This window comes from Nyctereutes procyonoides, unplaced genomic scaffold (assembly GCF_905146905.1).
Source record: "Nyctereutes procyonoides isolate TBG_1078 unplaced genomic scaffold, NYPRO_anot_genome, whole genome shotgun sequence".
NCBI classification, from domain to species: Eukaryota; Metazoa; Chordata; class Mammalia; order Carnivora; family Canidae; genus Nyctereutes; species Nyctereutes procyonoides.
Genome location: NW_026575125.1, coordinates 59,589,333 through 59,610,842, shown reverse-complemented (window position 1 = coordinate 59,610,842; position 21,510 = coordinate 59,589,333). Strand labels below are relative to the sequence as shown.

At 35.3% G+C, this 21,510-nt stretch overlaps 1 pseudogene; it reads right to left on the bottom strand.

Moving 5' to 3' along the window:
- Window positions 1-7,853: 7,853 nt before the first annotated feature.
- On the bottom strand, window positions 7,854-8,357 carry LOC129518513 (transcription factor BTF3-like; annotated as a pseudogene).
- Between the last annotated feature and the right edge of the window lie 13,153 nt (window positions 8,358-21,510).

Genomic DNA, 21,510 nt, shown 5'->3' with positions numbered 1-21,510 from the left:
AGAATTGATATTCACACTCCTCTAGGAAGCAATATTTTTTAAATAAAATGAATATTATTTACTGGTTTATCTTAAGGTAAGACAAAAGCATTAACATTCTTTTATGGTCTTCACAATTGATACAGATTATGAAGAAAACTTCTTTTTATTTGGAATACAAGCAAACTAGGAAGTTCAAATACCCAGAGGTTTTCATATTTGGTATTAATTTAATTTGGCCACATCCAGCCCCATCACTAACTGTGTGAGAGCAATTCACAGTCCCTTTCTGGACCTCAGTTTCTATTCTCCTTCCACCTTCAGCTTTGATTGTCAGCAGCCTTCAACTGATGCTATGGCAGTGGCCTCACTGGCTATTCTCTCCTATCAGTTGTTTCCATCTGTTCCCATTTATTTCTGCAAAATAAAAATAATAATCCCTCAAAGTCTGAGATAAAGGAAATTAATTTTTATTAAACTCAATGAAACTATTGCTAGATTTATTTATTTTTAATTGAAGTATAATTGACATACAACAGTGTATTAGTTACAGGTGTACAACATAATGATTATGTATTTGTATATATTTCAAAATGATCACCACAATAAGTCTAACTAACATGTGTTACCATACATAGTTTAGATTTATTTTAATATCAGAAGCAAATATTATTAATTAGTGCCAGGAGCTAAGAATCACAGATCAAGACATTATATCCTAAGGTCTTCCTAATGACCTCTTTTTCCTCATCCCCTTTGTGCCCATATTAGCAGGTATATTGGCTTTAATGGTGTAAGGTTTTAATCCTTGACCTTTTCTACCTGTTCCCCAGTTACCTGTCTTCTCAAAATATAAGATTGCCAAAGTACTTCAGAACATAACTATATATAATCAGTAGACTACCTAGCCTATGCATTGTTCTAATAACCAATTATTTACCTACTAAAAGTAAGGCTGGATTCCCAGTGGTAGGTGGGAATCTATTAATCTCCTATTAAGCTCTCAATTTTCACTACTAATCTTCATAAATATATTATAGGGTTTTTTCCCTCCCCCTTAAGAAGGCCAAGATCAAAGTATACACATGATAACCATACACAGTAAAAAAGGACAACTACACAATTTGTCCCTGACCACACCACAGCAAGGGCAACAATTATCACTGTGTTTTCTCTCAAAGGAAATTGAATAGATGAAGCTTTAGCTAAGATTGGACTTAGTGTTCCTGTGAGGTATCTTCCCATTCCTCTCTTTAACTCACAAAGAGTACAAATTCTGGAAGATCAGGCTGATTTTTCCAGTTGGGCATTAATTCACATCTCTGATTGGTAGGAAATGCTTTAGAATATAAATGCCATCAAATGTATCAGCTGAACTCATCCTTTTTAGCAAGAGTGCAACTTTTTAACTATGACATGGCAAAAGGATTTACACTCTATGTTAATGGGATATGTTTGGAATTTTGTTCTGAAAAATAAACGTTTCTAATCCACGGGATAATCTGGAGTTTAGGACATTATTGTCTTCATGTTACTCAAATAAAAAGAAAAATGGTATAATTTGGTAAAGTGAATAATCCCACAAGCTCTAAATGTTAATCTTTAGATTCATCTGGTCTTTTCCATGCTGAAACAATGATGAATCACACTACTATAGTTCCTAAAGCAAAATAACTAAAACACAATATTTATCAATTCAACAAGATCTTGTTACTAAAAGTCTTTAAAATATCCAACATATACAAAAAGTTATAAATGTCACATTATTGCACTTGTATGGAAAACAGTGATTAATTTCAAATATAATATCAAATTCAACTTATGCCGGAATTAGTTTTGTATTTAAACATCTTTCTTCTTTTATGGTAAATTTCATGAATTATTCAGTATAGAAAATGTCACATTTTCCATAAATCAATTAAGCATCAAAGGCAAACTGCCACAGATAGTTTTACTAAAAGAAACCTCATAATAATAGAAACCACATTAGCTCAAATTAATTGCAAACCAAAGAAATACAAAGCTAGCCAGAAGAATTTCTAAATTACTCTGATTTAAAATGCGCTCTTTAGGACAACCGTGTTTACATGAAACAACAGCCTGAAAATCCAGTATCTCTTCCACTGAAATAATATTATTGCCAAAACAGTAGAAATTATTGTTTTTTTTAAACGATTCAACACGACGATCCCTCTTCAGCACTTCTATTGTAGTATAACTTCTTTCCCCAAACACTCAAAGCATCAGTGATTCTGCTGAAGTTTGTTATGCCGCTCCTCCACCCCCAAACACCCAAATCAAATCTTTCTCAAACAGACTTACCCCAAGAAAGAGTTTGCAAGATGAAAGAATGTGCTCATGCCTGTAGACAATTAACTAATAAACATGTAAATGGACAACTTGCACTTTAGAAGTGCATATTTTAATCCATTATTTTTTTACAGGGAAAGATTAGCCCAGCCCAAAGTAACAGGCTCTGGGCTGCCGAAGTTTCTTACAACAAACCGCTCATTCTGAAAATGTGAGCTTATTTACATTTATCTCTTTTCTTTGTTAAGGAATGGCTCTCTTGAATGCGGTAGCCGGCTGGCCTTTAACAAACAGGACACAAGAAAAGGCCCAAAGTCCGGGCCGTAGCGAGGGCTGAGGGAACTCTTGGGGGTCTCAATAGGAAATGCTTTTCATTGGACAAGGAGGCATTATTAGGAGCCGAGATCCCGCCCAATCCCCTGTGCTCCATCGTTTCCTTAGTCACCAATCACTGGACTGAAGAAGTTTTTCCTTAAAGAGCATTGCCCAGGAAAAGCAGTTTTCACAGTCAAGAATTAGCCGCTTAAGAGCCACTTAACAATATAAAAAGTTCCTGACCAATTAATCCACAGAGAAAGCCTGTGTCCCTGTTTTTGCTGCAGGACTGCTATCTCTCTACAGTTCTAATGGGTAGGAGACAAAATTCCAAACTGGGAGAAGTGTTTTAATTATGAGCCGCCCATGTTTGCTCCAGCTTGTTTAAAATAATAACAACAACAATATCGATGATAATACGTAAGGGGTCAGAGAAAAGCAAAAGTGGTTCCACTAATATATTCCTATTATACTATGCAAAATTAAACATCCCACCAACACATACACAAAAACAATACTATACTCACTTAAGTCAGTGAAGTGCCCTCAGTTGGAGATGTGCTGGGGTCCTAGAGCTCTAATACCCACCTTCCATGGACTTGAGAGTGTTCTGTGGCAAAAGGAGGGTCTGCATTTCTCTTAAGTAACTGCCTGGCAGGAAGTCTAATTACCATGAAATTTTCAGAGGTTTTCCTAAAACCAAAATAAATAGTACAGACGCAATCTGTTTATAATGTGGAGTTATCTTCAACTATATACCTCCTCCTCCCTCTGGGCAGGTTCTTTCCCTATAGGTTGCCTGCTTTGGTCACCTACTCTATTTTTTTTCCTCTTTATCCTCCTTCCTTTCTTCTCTCTGGTCTGAATTTGTTGCAGAAATTCACTCATCCATACCTAACTTCATTGCTAGCCTTTCCCCTCCACCAGCACCTCCCTTCTATCCTCTACCTCCATGCACTGCCAACATTACCACTAACAGCAACCCCTCCCCCCTCTCAGGAATGAAACTCTTGGGTCAGGGATAAGGTGCTTTCTATCTCTGTCAGAGCCATGCCCCTGGAGAATTGGGTGATCCTGTGCCTGATTCAAAGCCTCAGCCTGCATAATTAGCTGCCTCCCAAATAAGCCATGCTTCAAGTTTGTTTTTTTCTACATCTTTCTTCAGTTTAATTGTTTATTCTCACTAATAGTCAAGGCCAGTAACAAGTAAGTGTGAAGCTGATATAAGCCTTAATTTCTTGTGATTGATTCTAAAAAACACTTCTCTGTTCCTCCCCCTCTCCCCCACTCCTAGGTTCTGTTCTTTCTGTTCCCCTCTCCGCTTATCTCAGGTATGTCTATTTCTGTCAGTTGCTGACATTGGCTAAGTCTCCACAAGTGGTCATTCACCCACTCTGGGCTTAGACCCATTCTTGGTGCATTCGTCAATCTACAAGAGAAAGATATAGTCACTTCCCTCCAGTGCCTCACAGTCTAACTGGGGACAAAAGATACATTAAAGAGATACCAAAGGCAAATTTTGAAAAATACTAAAGTAGTTATATGGAGAGATTAAGTTCTATAAAGGTTCAGAGAATGGAGATAAAGTCCCAGGGATAAGGTCAGGAGGACTTCCTGCAGAGGAGGAGGTGGTGAGTTGGACCATGATGGATGATTACTATTTAAATAAGCCAAAAAAGGAAGAGGAAATCTTTCCAGGTGGCCAGACCCAAGTGGTCAAATGCAGAAGGTGTGAAGTGAGAGGAGGTGGATAGGAAGATTGCGAAGAAAAAAAAGGTTAAGAAGAGCTTTTGGGAAGAGTGCACAATTTTAGCAACTCAGTGAACAGTAGTGATTAAAGTAAACCTATAGTCATGGTCACTGTATGACCAGCTCACTATTTTTTTCCTGTCATCTGATTCATTTCTCCCTAAAGTACCTTTCTGATAATCTCACAAAGGACGAGATCTTTAACATATCAATGGGTTGCATGACCTAGCATCACTCTTCCTCTATCTGAGCTCCAGCCTCACTGATCTACTTTCAACTTCCTAGAATAAAATTGATCACTAATACCATGGACATTTCCACATGCTATTATCCCTGCCTGAAACTCTCCTTTCCCCTATCTTCCCTTTCACCAAGTTCTTATTCTTCCTTCAGAAATTATACCAGTAATCATGCATTCAGAAAACCCTTCCTTAATGCTTAGGTCAGGTCATATCCACTTTATTATATGCTCTTCCAGAATTGTGTGCCTCTGCTTTATTGCATTCATCACAGATATAATTTTACATACTATTGTATAATTTTTCATTTGTGTGATAATCTAATTGTCAGTTTCTCCCAACTGTAAACACCAAGAAGATAGGGTCTATATCTGCTTAATACAAAATTAATATTAATAGTGTTTACAAAAACTCTTTTTCCAGAACACTTCTCTCTTGCTTGAGCAAAGCAGCAGTGTGTGGAGTTTTTTTTCCTCCTCAGTGGAAAACACGTGCCATTAGATTCATTTACAAACAGGTCCACATCAAGGTGTTATTTTAGAACAAGGACTACACACATATTAAAAAAAGGCCCATGAACAAGAAATTACTGAAGTTTATTCACTACTATTCTCCTTTGTCCTCACCTCACTCCTCTTACTCCTCACTGCAAACACTCCAGTTTTACTTCCTCTAATATTTGGAAGGTAGAAGAGGGAAAATTAAAGCTTTTCCAGGGTGTTCTCCAGCCAGTTTATGGCCACACAACTTAACCCAAAAAGTCCTCAAACTTTTTCATTGAGTTGCTGATGTACTTGCCACTGGGGGCAGGGGGAATGAATATGCAGCTGAAAAAGTGCATTGGGAACTACCTGGGGGAGTGAGTACACATTTCCTCTTTATCTGTTTGAAATGAAAGTAACAAATATGACTAACTTCTAACTGGGAATTCACTTGAATAAGAACAGACAGATGATTGGAATCTTCACACTCCAAACTCAACTCATTTTTTACTTTTCTGCCAACAATATCAAAGTACTGGGTGAATTCACCTCAAGTACTAGGGACCCAACACTGTGCTAATTACCTTAGAAACATTACAAATGTAACTAAAGAATTTTCACTATGCCTATAGTTTAGGATCTAGTTTTGGTAAATCTCATTCTCTAAATGAACACAGTGCCTATATAAATCTGGGCAGTGTTCTAAGAAGAAAAACCATTTAGTTACTAACTTTGCATTAATTATCAAATGTCTTGAAGCCATTCAGTAAACAAAGGAACAACAACAACAACAACAACAACAACAACAACAAAAAAGGCACAAAAAAGGTTCAAGGTCCTGAACCTTACAGCCTTTCTTTTAAAATACAATCTTCTGGGAGACAGAACATAAAGACTTCTAACTCTGGGAAATGAACTAGGGGTGGTAGAGGGGGAGGAGGGCGGGGGGTGGGGGTGAATGGGTGACGGGCACTGAGGGGGACACTTGACGGGATGAGCACTGGATGTTATTCTGTATGTTGGTAAATTGAACATCAATAAAATTAATTTATTAAAAAAAATAAAATACAATCTTCTTTTGCTTCAGTGGGAAGAAGGGACCACAAGGTGAGGCTCCAAATCAGTTCACAACACCAGACATTACATTTCTGAAAGGTCAGAAAACATGTTTTCAAGCACAGTCCCTGGAAGATTTTTAGCTCATCCTTCACACTAGAGCACCATCACCTCTAAGATGTTTCTCTAGCATCTGAAATTTCTTTCTCATTAACTAGTCTTGGATAATAGCAAGTTCCATTGCTACAGGCAAGGGTGGTAGAGAAAATGAATGTTTTCACCAAAGAGCTTTGTAAAGTGCTCAGAAGCCTTGAATTCTTGCTATAGGTTAGAAAAATATCAAAGTAATAATAACAACAATAAAAAATTGTCTTGAGCATTATATATGCCAGGCAATATTCTAAGTGCTTTGACTATATTTATTTACCTAAACTGTACAACTCCATGATGTAGATACTGTTATTACTCCTATTTTATAGTCAAGAAAAATAAGGCACAGAAAGGTTAGGTAACTTGCCCAAGTCATACAACTGATAATTCCTTCATTATTTCTGATAATTTCTGGACTAATAATTATAACTGCATCTTCTTTTGCTACAGGGCTTACAACTCTGTTCAAATTATCTTGTTTATGAGCAAATATAAGGATCTGCTTTTTCTAATGCAAACCACTCACTAGAAGCTAATAATTCCACTAATAAAATGTGTGGCTTTTGAACCATTCTAAGGCTTAAAAAATCTCTGGATCTGGATCTGTAAATACGAGGACTAAAGTCAGAAGCTAATTCTTACTAACTTTTTTATGCCTAATTCTTAAAGGCATAAGGATAAAGGGGCTTATCTAAGACAGCAAAGCTAATAAATAGCAAAAACAAAACAAATAAAAATGCCAGTGTTTTAGAATTATGTTAATACAAATCTGAAGTAAATTTTGATAAATTAAACTAAATATTGGAAACCCAAGAGCAACCAAGAAAAATACCTCAAAATAAGAAAAATACCTAAAAAATATAGTTTGAAATAATTACAGAAATAAAAAATGTACAATACAAAATAGGCACTCAAGAAAAAATGAGATCGTAAAAGAGGGCGTAAGACAAAAATAGACATGAAACATGTAGAAAACAAATAGTAAAATGGTATGAAAATCAGAACCATATCAGTAATAACATTAAATTGGATAGATAAAACAATTCAACCAAAAGGCACAAATTATAAAAGTTAATTTAATTTAATTTAATTTAATTTAATTTAATTTAATTTTTTTTCCTAGGTAAAGAACTTTATTAACTTTGTTTAAAACTTTATTCCCAGGATTCTTCAGCTTAATTAGCTGCAAAGAATGAATTGTGTATAAGCAAAAACTGAAAAGAGCTGCAGTGCCTAAGGGGCTTGGACTTAAAAATATTAGAGATCTAGATTTTATCAGATCCATGGACAAAATTTTAAAAAGCAGTAATAATATAAAATAGCAGCTCCCAGTAACTTCTTCAAGCTTTATCTTCTTCAGAAATTTTTTTTTAAGATTTTATTTATTTATTCATAAGACAGAGAGAGAGAGAGAGAGAGAGGCAGAGACACAGGCAGAGGGAGAAGCAGGCTCCATGCAGGGAGCCCCACGTGGGACTCGATCCAGGGTCTACAGGATCACACCCTGGGCTGAAGGCGGCGCTAAACCGCTGAGCCACCCAGGGATCCCAAGCCACCCAGGGATCCCTCTTCTTCAGAAGTTGACTCAATTCAGTTTGCTTCATTCTTGGAAGCTTCATCAAAATTCTCCACAAGATCTGGAACTTCATCATCATCATCCTCTCCGGTAGCAAGTGGTGCTTTTCCATCCACGGATTGTTTGGGCAGAGCTTCAGCCAGTCTTAAACTAGTCAGACTGTCTGCACCAAGCTGGTTTAAGATACTGGGTACCATTTCTGTCAGCTGCTTTGTCTCAGCAGGGCCTGTAATGGTGAAAGTGTTCGCTGCCAGGGATTCCTGAACTTTAGGGTTGTTAAAATGGATCACTGTTCCTTGGTTTGTGAACATATTCACTTCTTCAATACCAGAGATACTGTTTACCCCTAACTTCTTTAAGGAGAACTGAAGTTTTTTTATCATCTGCTGTAGCTGTTCTATGAACCACCTTCTTCTTTCTGCGAGCAGTTCCTTTTTCACCAATGCGCACTTGTCCTTGCAGTTTGGCTAGTTTCTCCTGGTTCACGATAGTTTCTTTCATCTTGTTGGAGCACAAATGGGACCGTGCAGGGTACTAGGGTTGGTGCTCAGGGGGTCTCGGGCAGACCAGCTGAGATTAGGTGCATACACTATAAAAGTTAATTTTTAAAAAAGATCCAGCAATATGATATCTATAAGGCATACACTTTAGATTCAGAAGTAATAATAGACTGAAAGCCAAAAAAAAAGAGAAAAAAAAGAAAAGATATGCCTTATATAAAATAACCAAAAAGGAGCAGGAATGGCTATATTAACATCAGACAAAATAGACTTAAGTACCTATTACTAAGGATAAAGGACACGATATAATAATAAAATAGTCAATTTATCAGGAATATTTTTATCCTTATAAACATGCAGGCATACATACACAAAGGCACAAAATATATAAAGTAATAACTTACATAATTGAAGGGAGAAGAAGATAATTCAAAAGTAATAGTTTGAGACATCAGTACCTCACTTTCAATAATGATAGAATGACTAGACGGAAGATCAAGAAAAATATTGAAAAATTGAAAAATGCTGTACATCAACTAGACCTAATAGATAGACCTAATAGTTCTATAAAACATTCCACTCAACAACAGTAGAATATACATTCATTTCAAGTGCACCTGGAATATTCTCCAGGAAAGATCACATACATGGCATAAAATATACCTCAATAGATTTAATAGGATTAAAATCATGCAAAATATGTTGATAGCCTACAACAGAATTAAATTAGAAATCACAAAGAGAAATATGAATAATAGCGAAAGGGAATATAAGGGAAGGGAGAAGAAATGTATGAGAAATATCAGAAAGGGAGACAGAATATAAAGACTTCTAACTCTGGGAAATGAACTAGGGGTGGTGGAGGGTGAGGAGGGCGGGGGGTGGGGGTGAATGGGTGACGGGCACTGAGGGGTACACTTGACGGGATGAGCACTGGGTGTTATTCTGTATATTGGTAAATTGAACACCAATAAAAATTAATTCATAAAAAAAAAAGAAATCACAAAGAGAAAGAAATTGATTTTTTAATGTGGAAATTAAACAATATACATGTGAATACCAGTGTGTCAAAGAAGAATCATAAGGTAAAACACAGTACTGTAAGATGAATAAACATGAAAACACAACATATCAAAACTATTGTAATGCAACGAAAGCTTCTCAGGGGGAAACTTACAGATGAAAAGAACTGTATGTAGAAAAGATTTAAAATCGCCAAACAATGTCCTATTATTTAACCTTAACAAAGAAGAAGAAAAGAGAAGAGGAAGAAGAAAGAAGAAGAAGAAGAAGAAAAGAAGAAGAAGAAGAAGAAGAAGAAGAAGAAGAAGAAGAAGAAGAAGAAGAAGAAGAAGAAGAAAGAAGGAGGAGGAGGAGGGCAATGTAAAGCTAAAGCAAACACAGGGAAGAAAATAATAATGAGGATAATATGATAATGATGATGATAATTAGATCAGACATTAATGAAGTACAAAATAGAAAAATAGCAAAAAGTTAATGAAACCAAAAGTTTGTTCTTTGACTAGATCAACTAATTTGGCTAATCTTTAACTAGATTGACCAAGAAAAATAAATAGAAGACTCAAATTACTAAAATTGGGAATGAAACAAGAAACCTTACAGAACTAAAAATTATTATGAGAATGATATGAATGATTTATGTTAACAAATTTAACAACCTAAATGAAATGGACAAATTCTTAGAAATATACAAACTGCCAAAATAGACTGAAGATAAATGGAAAATGTAAATATCATATAACAAGTAAAGAGACTGAATTAGTATTCAAATGCTTTCCACAAAGTAAATTCCAGGAGTAAATGACTTCACTGATGAATTTTGTCAAACGTTTAGGGAAGACCTATTACCAATCCTTTGGAAATATTTCCTAAAAACAGAAGAGAGCACTTCAAATTTTTTTCCATAAAGCCAATATTAAACTGATACTAAAATAGACAAAGACATCCCAGGAAAAGAAAAAAAAAGACTAATATCTCTTGTGGATACAAATGCAAAAATCCTTTAAAACTACTAGTGAACCAAATCCAGCAACATATAAAGAGGATTTATATACCATGACCAAGTGGGATTTGTCTTAGAAATATAAGGTTGAAAAAAAAAGAAATATAAGGTTGCCTAAACATATGAAAAATTAACTGACTACATCTCATATATGCTGCCAAAATCCAATACTCTTTCAAAATAAAACCAATGAATAAACTAGGACTAGAAGAAAAAAATCCTCATCATGATAAAGGATAGCTATAAAATATTCACTGCTGAAATCTTATTCAAGGTGAAAGACTGAAAGTTTTCCCACTAAGATTAAGTCAAATATGTCTCATTCCACCACTTTTATTCAGCATAGTACTAGAAATTCTATTCAGAGCTGTAAATAAATAAATAAATAAATAAATAAATAAATAAATAAATGGCATCTAAATTGGAAAGAAAGAAATAAAACTACATTGACAGGTAGCATAAAATTGTATATAAAAAATTACAAGGAGTCCACAAAATAACTATTAGATATAGTCAACAAGGTCAGCAAAGTTATAGGATATAAAATCAATATGCAAAAATCAGCTGAATTTCTATATACCAGTAATGAACAATCTGAAAATATATTTTTTTCTTTTTTAAGTTTTATTTCAAATTCCAGTTAGCATATTGTGTAATATTAGTTTCAGGTGTATAATTTAGTGATTCAACACTTACATACAACACTCTCTACTGATCATAATTATACTCCTTAATCCCCATCACCTATTTAACCCATCCCTATCCCCATCCCCATCCCTCTTCTGGCAACCATCAGTTTGTTCTCTATAGTTAAGAGTATGTTTTTCAGTGGGCCTCTTTTTCTCTTTTTTTCCCTATGCACATTTGATTTGTTTCTTAAATCCACATGTGAGTGAAATCATATGGTATTTGTCTTCCTTTGATATATTTTTTATTGATAATAATCAATATATTTGATTATTATACTAACTCCATCCATATTGTATAATATATATAAATGTATATATATTACCTCTTCTTTTTTCATTCATATATTTTATGTATATTATATATATTTGATATAGTCAAATATATTATCAATATATTTGATACATTTAGCTTATTATACTAACTCCATCCATATATATATGTATATGTGTATATATATATATATATATATATATATAACACCTATTCTTTTTTCATTCATCAGTCAATGGACATTTGGGCTATTTCCATAATTTGGATATTGTAGATAATGCTGCTATAAACATTGGGGTGCATGTCTCTCTTTGAATTAGTATTTTTGTATTCTTTGGGTAAATACCTAGTAGTGCAATTGCTGGATCATAGGTAGTTCTATCTTTAACTTTTTGAGGAAACTCCACACTGTTTTCCAGCATGGCTGCACCACTTTGCATTTCCACCAACACAGGAGGAGGGTTCCCCTTTCTCCACATCTTCACCAATACCTGTTGTTTCTTGTGTTGTTAATTTTAGCCATTCTGACTGGTATGAAGTGATATCTCATTGTAGTTTTGATGTGAATTTCTCTGATGATGAATGATATTGAGCATCTTTTCTTTTAAAATAATATTTTATTGTGGCACCTGGGTGGCTCAGTGGTTGAGCATCTGTCTTCAGCTCAGGTCATGATCCTGGGGTCCTGGGATTGAGCCCCACATTGGGCTCCCGGCAGGGAGCCCAACAATTGTGATGTGGAACTGGATCTCAGGACCCTGGGATCATGACCTGAGACAAAAGCAGATGCTTAATTAACTGAGCCACCCAGGGGTCCCTTGAGCATCTTCTCATTTGTCTATTGACAAGCTGTATGTCTTTGAAAAAGGGTCCATTAATGTTTCTGCAAATTTTTAACCTGATTATATGTTTTTTGGGTGTTGAGTTTGATAAATTCTTTATAGATTTTGGAGAGTAACCCTTTATCTGATATATCATTTGCAAATGTCTTCTACCAGTTCATACATTGCCTTTAAGTTTTATTGATTGTTTCCTTCACTGAACAGCTTTCTATTTTGCTGAGGCCCCGGTAGTTTATTTTTGCTTTTGTTTCCTTTGCCTCAGAAGACATATCTAGTAAGAAGTTGCTATGGCTGATAACAAAGAGATTATTGCCTGTGTTCTCCTCTAGGATTTTGATGGTTTCCTGTCTCACACTTAGTTCTTTACCCACTTTGAATTTATTTTTGTGTATGGTATAAGAAAGCGGTCCAGTTTTATTCTTTTGCATATTGATGTCCAGTTTTCCCAACACCATTTGTTGAAGAGACTGCCTATTTTTCATTGGACATTCTTTCTTGCTTTGTTGAATATTAATTGGCCAAAACCTTTTTTTAAAATTCCATTTGTAATAGTATCAAAATAAATTTTAAAAACACTTGAGAGTATACTTAACAGAGAAATGCAAAACTTGTATGCTGAAAACTACAAAGCATTGTTCAAAAAAATTTAAGAGTATCTAATAAACTGGAAAGGCAGCCTATGCTTATGGATTGGATGATACAATATTTTTAGAATAGCAATACTCCTCAAATTGATCTAGAGTTTCAAAAAATTTCCTATCAAATTCTCAGCTGGCTTCTTTGTAGAAAATGACAAGCTAAAATTCATATGTAAATGTTAAAGACCCAGAATAGCAAAGATAATCTTTAAAAGAAAAAACAAATTTGATAGACTCACCCTTAAACAATTTCAAAACATACTACAAAGTTATGGTAGTCAAAACTGTGCAGTACTGGCATAAGGATAGACAGATATAGACCAATGAAATAGAACTAAGAGTCCAGAAACAAACCTACACTTTTATACCAATTGATATTTGACAAGGGCACCAAAACAATTATTTGGGGAAAGATAATCTCTTCACAAATGGTCCTGGGCCAACTAGATATAAACATTCAAGGAATGATTTTGGATTTCTTTTTTTTAAGATTTTATTTATTCATTCATGAGAGACAGAGAGAGAGAGCCAGAGACACAGGCAGAGGGAGAAGCAGGCTCCATGCAGGGAGCCCGATATGGGACGGGATCCCGCGTCTCCAGGATCAGGCCTGGGCTGAGGGTGGCGCTAAACCGCTGAGCCACCTGGACTGCCCTGATTTTGGATTTCTACCTCAAACCACACACAATGCAAAAATTAACCTAAAGTGGATCATTTGCCTAAAATTAAGAGCCAAGATTATACACTCTTAGAATAAATCATCATAAATCTTAGAGATTTGGAGTTATGCAATGATTTCTTCAATACAACAAAGAACCCATATACTATAAAAAAGATTGAAAAGTTTCACTTCATCAAAGTTAAAACTTTTGTGAGCCATATAACACCATCGAGAAAGTGAAAAGATGGATGCCTGAGTGGATGAGCTTCTGTCTTCAGCTCAGGGCATGATCCTGGGGTCCTGGGATGGAGTCCCACATCAGGCTCCCTGCAGGGATCCTGCTTATCCTCCTGCCTATATCTTTGCCTTTCTGTGTTTCTCATGAATAAATAAATCTAAAAAAAGTGAAAAGACAAGACAATTTACAGAATAGAATAAAATATTTGTCAATCATATCTGTTGGGACTATTATCCACAGTATATAATGAACTCTTACAACTCAATAAAAGACAAATGCCCAATTTAAAAATGGGCAAATGACTGGAAACCTATATCTTCCACTCCCTTTCATCCATATTGCCCATTCCTCTGCCTCCTCCCCACTGGCAACCATCAGTTTTTCTGTTTTTATAGGTCTGATTCTGATTTTTGTTTATTTGCTTGTTTTATTCTTTTTAGACTCCACATAAGTGAAATCATATGGTATTTGTCTTTCTCTATCTGATTTATTTCACTTAGCACAATAACCTCTAGCTTCATCTATGTTGTTACAAATAGCAAAAGTCTTATCCTTTTTCATGGGTGAGTAATATTCTATCATATATATAAAAGATACACATAAGGAACATAGTCAATGGTATTGCAATAGCTTTATATGGTGACTGTGGCTATGCTTGAGTTGTGCATAAATATATAAACTCGTTAAAACTTTGTTGTACACTTGAAACATTGTGTAACATTGTGTGTCAACTATACCAAATTTTTTAAGTGACCAAATTATTAGAATAGATTTTCATCCAAAGAAGGTAAGTAAATGACCAATAAGTGCATGAAAAGGTTTCAACTTCACTAATTATCCAGGAAACACAAGTGAAAACCACAATGATATATTACCTTACAACTGTTAGGATGGCTATTATCCAAAAAAAGAAAAGTAATGAAGAAGATGTAGAGAGATTGAAAATTTTGTACATTGTTGTTGGAAATGAAAAATGGTGCAGCCACTATGAAAAATACTATACAAATTCCTCAAAAATTAAAAATAGAACTACCATAAGATTCAGCAATCCTACTTCTGCATATATGTCCAATAGAGAAGAGAATTGAAATCATAATCTGAAAGATATCTGGATCTTCATGTTTATTGCATCATTATTTAAAATAGCCAATATATGAAAATAACCCAAATGTTCATTAACAGAGATATAGATAGATAGATGATAGATGATAGATAGATAGATAGATAGATAGATGATAGATAGATAGATAATATATAGACTATGGCATTTTCTACAACCATAAAAAGAAGAAAATCCTACCATTTGCAACAACATGGATGAACCTGGAAGATGTTATGTTAAGTGAAGTAAGCCAATCACAGAAGCACAAATACTGCATGATTCCATTTATATTAGGTATCTGAAATAATTAAGCTTACAAAAGCAGAGGACAGAATGGTGATTACCAGGGATTTGGATGAGTTAAAAATAGAGTTGTTCGATGAACATAAAATTCATAAAATTTCGGTTATAAAAAATGAATACGGGGATCCCTGGGTGGCGCAGCCGTTTGGCGCCTGCCTTTGGCCCAGGGCGCGATCCTGGAGACTCGGGATCGAATCCCACATCGGGCTCCCGGTGCATGGAGCCTGCTTCTCCCTCTGCCTGTGTCTCTGCCTCTCTCTCTCTCTCTGTGACTATCATAAATAAATAAAAATTTAAAAAAAATTTAAAAAAAATGAATACGTTTTAGGGATCTGATGTACAACATTGTGCCTGCAATTAACAATATTGTACTGTGCACTTCAAAATTTGTTAAGAGAATAGATCTCATATAAAATCTTCTTTTTTATATAAATTTATTTTTTATTGGTGTTCAATTTGCCAACATATAGAATAACACTCGGTGCTCATCCCCTCAAGTGCCCCCCTCAGTGCCCGTCACTCAGTCACCCCCACCCTCCCGTCCACCTCCCCTTCCACCACCCCTAGTTCGTTTCCCAGAGTTAGGAGTCTCTCATGTTCTGTCTCTCTTTCTGATATTTCCCACTCATTTTTTCTCCTTTCCCCTTTATTCCCTTTCACTATTTTTTGTATTCCCCAAATAAAGGAGACCATATAATGTTTGTCCTTCTCTGATTGACTTATTTCACTCAGCAATAACTTCCATGTCGAAGCAAATGGTGGGTATTTGTCGTTTCTAATGGCTAATATTCCATTGTATACATAAACCACATCTTCTTTATCCATTCATTGTGGGTTTTTTTTTTCATTGTGGTTTTGATTTGTATTTTCCTGATGGCAACTGATGCGGAGCATTTTCTCATGTGCTTGTTGGCCATGTCTATGTCTTCTGCTGTGAGATAGAAATCTCACGTCTTTTACCCATTTCATGATTGGATTGTTTGTTTCTTTGCTGTTGAGTTTAATAAGTTCTTTATAGATCTTGGATACTAGCCCTTTATCTGATTCCTCATTTGCAAATATCTTCTCCCATTCTGTAGGTTGTCTTTTAGTTTTGTTGACTGTATCTTTTGCTGTGCAAAAGCTTCTTATCCTGATGATCATATAAAGTCTTCTTAACACACACAAAAGAGGTGCAAGTAAACTTTTGGTAATAATGAATATGTCTATTTTCTTGATTGTGGTGATAGGTTCATAAGCATATGCATACGTTTAAGCTCATCAGATTATATACATTAAATAAGTACAGTATTTTGCATATCAGTTGTACCTCAATAGGGCTGTTAAAGATAAAAAATATATTGGCTATAAAAATATTTATTGAAGGATAGTAATATTTTTAAAATTAGGTTATTGTGATGGTTGTATAACTCTTTGCATATACCAAAACCACTAATTATACATTTTAAGCAGGTGAAATTAGTGATATGTAAATTATATATCATTAAAAGTCTTTAAAGAGTTGAAATTGTTGAACAAAATGGTCTCAAAGATCCTTATAACTCTCACATTCTGGGACTCTATAATGTTAAATCTAATCTACTGTATCCATGTAACCACTTCCTGTTGTCTGCTTTCTTTATACACACTCTACTGGATTCCTTTCACCTCTGAACTCAAAATGAAAAGACTATTTTAAAATTCCATTACAGATTATATCAATAGTTATCAATAAATGCACTTATCAGGCATTTTAGAGACACTCTTTTTTTAAAAATATTTTATTTATTTATGAGAGACACAGAGAGAGAGACATAGACACAGGCAGAGAGAGAGAAGCAGGCTCCATGCAGGGAGCCCGATGTGGGACTCGATCCCAGGACTCCAGGATCAGGCCCTGAGCCGTAGGCAGATGCTTAACCACTGAGCCACCCAGGCCTTCCTAGAGACACTCTTAATGTACAAAGCACAGCACAAAGTGATGTAACTAATATAGAGATAATTATGTCTTAGCCCCTGCCTCCAAGCATCTGACAGATATGACCTCAAAGAGCTATAAACAAATGCAGAAGGAAGGCCTGCTGAATGTACCAGAGAAAGAAGTCTTGAAAAAGGACATCCCTGGTGGCTACCTACTGCCCAGGGCATGATCCCTGGAGACCTGGGATCGAGTCCCACATTGGGCCCCCTGCATGGAGCCTGTTTTTCCCTCTGCCTGTGTCTCTGCCTCTCTGTGTGTGTATGTGTGTGTGTCTCTCATGAATAAATAAATAAAATATTTTTTTTAAAAAAAGAAAGCTTGACAAAGTAGGAAGAACTCAAGCTTTAAATAATGAATATGCATTTAGTAGGTGGACACAAGGGTATCTAGGCTAGAAAATTATGTGACCCAAAGGGTACAAACAGGAGAGTCTGTTCTTAATGCCATTCCCCCTAGGACCTCATTTATGCAATACCCAAAGTTTTGTTATCATAAATATTTGAATGCCATTAATTACATTCCTTTTGAAGTATTCTATCATTCATACTGCTTACCTCTATCCTCCAACTAGTGTAAATTGGTAAGGCTTTACTGCATTCCTACCCGTATTGCTTCACTTAATGACTACAAAGGAGTTCAATTTTTTATGGTCTTCTGTGGATTAAGAAAGTAATACATTTATTTTCTTTGAAGTCAGAACTGGTACATGAGGCAGTCCAAAACTAAAATAAATAAATACTCATTCTTTTCATGACATCAATACAAATATGATTAATTAAAGATTCCCATGAGGATTTTGCAGTTGAAGATTTTTAAAAATTATTAGACATTATTTAGAGCAGTTTAGATTTACAGAAAAATTAAGCAAAAAGTACAGAATTCTCATCCACTCCTCCTGCTTTGCGCTCACACACAGTTTCCCTTACTATGAACATCTTGCATTAGTGTGTTATGTTTGTTAAAAGTGATAAACAAATATTGATGCATTAATATTAACAAAAAGTCATAGTTTACATAAGAGTTCACTCTGTATTATACAATTTCATATTTTTTCTCCAAGATTTTATTTGAATTCAAGTTAGTTAACATATAGTGTAATGTTGGTTTCAGTAGAAAAATGTAGTGATTCATTACTTACGTATAACACCCAGTGCTCATCACAACACATGCCCTCCTTAATGCCTATCACCCATTTAGCCCATTCCCCCACCCACAACCCCTCCAGCAACTCTCAGTTTGTACTCTATAGTTAAGAGTCTCTTATGGTTTGCCTCTCTCTCTGTTTTTATCTTATTTTATTTTTCTTTCTCCTCACCTGTGTTCATCTGTTCTGTTTCTTAAATTTCACATATGAGTGAAATCATATATACAATTCCATGGTTTTGACAAACACGTCTTTTGTCCACCATTACAGTATCATACAAAATAGTTTCCCTGTCTTAAAAACTTCTGTACTCCTTTTATTTATTCATCCCTCCCTTGTTGTCCCTGAACCCTTGGAAAATATCGATCTTTTTAGTGTCTCAATAGTTTTGCCTTTTCCAGAATGCCATATATAGTTAGCATCATACAGTATGCAGCCTTTAAAACTGACTACTATCACTTAACAACATGCTTTTTAAGGTTCCTGGATGTGTTTTTATAGCTTGATAACTTATTCCTTTTATGACTGAATAGTATTCCATAGTCTGGATGTACCACACTTTGTTCATCCATTTGCCTACAGAAGAATATCTTGACTGCTTCAAAGTTTGAAAATTATGAAAAAGGATGCTGTAAGTATTTATGTGAAGGTTTCTGTATGGACAAAAGTTTTCAACCCATTTAGGTAAATACCAAGGAGTGAGATTGCTAAATTGTATAGTAAAACAGTTTAACTTTGTGATAAACTGCCAAACTGTCTTCCAAAGTGACTATATCATTTTCCATTCCCACCAGCAAGATGTTGCTACCATTTCAAAATATTTTAATGAAAACTATTTTTAATTTTGAGTTATGTGAACTTCTTAGCCATTATGGTTAATTTCTGTATCTAGAAAATAGGTGATAAGAGGGAAAAACCAGAATGTAGATTCCAATTATCCATGTGGTTTTCTGAGATCACAATGATTCCTTTCAAAAACACAGATAGTACCAAAGCCCATCTAAATTGGAAAGGAAAATTTCTACAAGACTGGATTTTATGCAATGAAAATAAGCTTGAAAGTCTGTTTTCTAAAGGATAAATATGTACCATTTACATCAATGTGGAAGGAACTGGAGAGTATTATGCTGAGTGAAATAAGTCAACCAGAGAAAGACAAGACAATTATCAAATGATTTCACTCATATGTGGAATATAAGAAATAGTGAAAGGGACCATAGAGAAGGAGGGAGAATGGAATGGGGAAAAATTAGAAAGAAAGACAAACCATGAGAGACTCAACTCTGGGAAATAAACTGAGGGTTGCTGAAGAAGAAGTGGGTGGGGGGATGAGGTAACTGGGTGATGGGCATTAAGGAGAGTACATGATGTGATGACCACCGAATGTTATGCTATATGTTAGCAAATTGAATGTAAATAAAAATAAATAAATAAATAAATAAGTAAATAAATAAATAAATAAATAATAGATAAATATTGTGATGAAAGTAAAAATAGAAAGAAAAAATCTCTTTTCTTTTTTTTTAAAGATTTTATTTGTTTACTCATGAGAGACAGTGATAGAGGCAGAGACACAGGCAGAGGGAGAATCAGGTTCCACGCAGGGAGCCTGATGCAGGACTTGATCCTGGGTCTCCAGGATCACACCCTGGGCTGAAGTCTAAACCGCTGAGCCACTCGGGCTGCCCTGTTTTCTAATTCTGTTGAAACTTTCTCAGTGGGGTTTACCCACTGAAGAGCTTCAGACAGTCAAGGGTAGAGAAAACACACATGAACCTTCTATAATTTCTAGAACTTCAAGGTCAGTATTCCCAAATCAATCTTCACCCTTCATTGAGTATGCAAGGAGAGAGACTTAATAAATCCAACTCAAGTAAATGAGGAGGAGTGGGTTAAAAATATAAAGGAGTCCCAAAGAAAGTGAAGGATAAGAACTGATGTATAACAAGGCTTCATAGGAACTGGAACTGGGATAGAAGTGGAATTTTTATGAGTGCTAACTCTAAAGCCAGACTGCCTGGGGTCAAATCCTTATTAACTCTGTGACTTCATACAAGTCACTAGCCATTCTGTGCTTCAATTTCTTCATCTGTAAAATAGAATAATGATCATATTTACTTCATAGTAAGTATGTAAAGATTAAGAGAATTAGTATAGGTAAAGATTATGAAGAGTGACTGGCATATAGTAAGTAAATATCAAATATTATTATCAAGGACTAAGATCTCTCTCTCTCTCTCTTTCAGTCTTTTCCTTTACATCCCTGGCTTTATTTACAGACCATCCTTGCCCCTTTTTTTGTAAACCAAGTTCAACTGCCTCTATATTTTTTCTGCTCTCTCAGAATTTCAGGTTGATTGTTGGCTTCTATCTTATTTTCTTGGTCAATCTAGCTAAAGGTTTGTCCTTTTGCTTACTATACTTCAAAATGATGGCTATGTAGTGTAGTGGTTAAGAGCATAGACTCTGGATCCAAACTTCCTGGATTTTGATCTTAACTCTGCCACTTATTACCTGAGCATCCTTAAGCAAGCCTCTTTGTGATTCCATTTCCTAGTTTGTTTAAGGGTGATGATAGTAATAGAATCTACCCCATAGTCTGTTGGGAGGATTGAATGAGTTAAGATTTTGCCTGGTCTATATAACAAGTGCTGCATGAGTATTTGCTTTTGAGTTTTGTTTCTGCTGCTGACTGAATCAGAGTAAAGTTTGTTTGGCATAGCTCATTTTTGTAGGCCGGCGATTCTTGTATTATAAATTGGTGCTAAGGCTAGGAATAGATTTTCTTTGTTTAGGTACCCACATATGGTCCAGTCAGTCATGGCCAGGGCAAAAGGGACAAAGCATACAAAGAATACATCACTACTACCCTTGGTAGGACTGCATGGGTGGGCAGTTTACATTTCCTTTAGAGTGTGAGTGGGCAAGTGCTGTAAATATACCTAGGACACATAGAGTTCTCAGTAAATATTGCTAATTTTGAGTGAGCTGTATGTCAAAATCAGATATAGATTGGCCTGAGTATGCATGAGGTCCATCCAGATCTCTTCTCAGAAATATGTTTCAAACCATGGGACTCCTGGGTGACTCAGCAGTTGAGCATCTGCCTTTGGCTCAGGGCATGATCCTGGAGTCCTGGAATCGAGTCCCACATCAGGCTTTCTGAATGGGACCTGCTTCTCTCTCTATGTCTCTGCCTGTGTGTGTGTGTGTGTGTCTCATGAATAAATAAATAAATAAAATCTTTAAAAAAAAAACAAAAAAATATGTTTCAAACTAAATC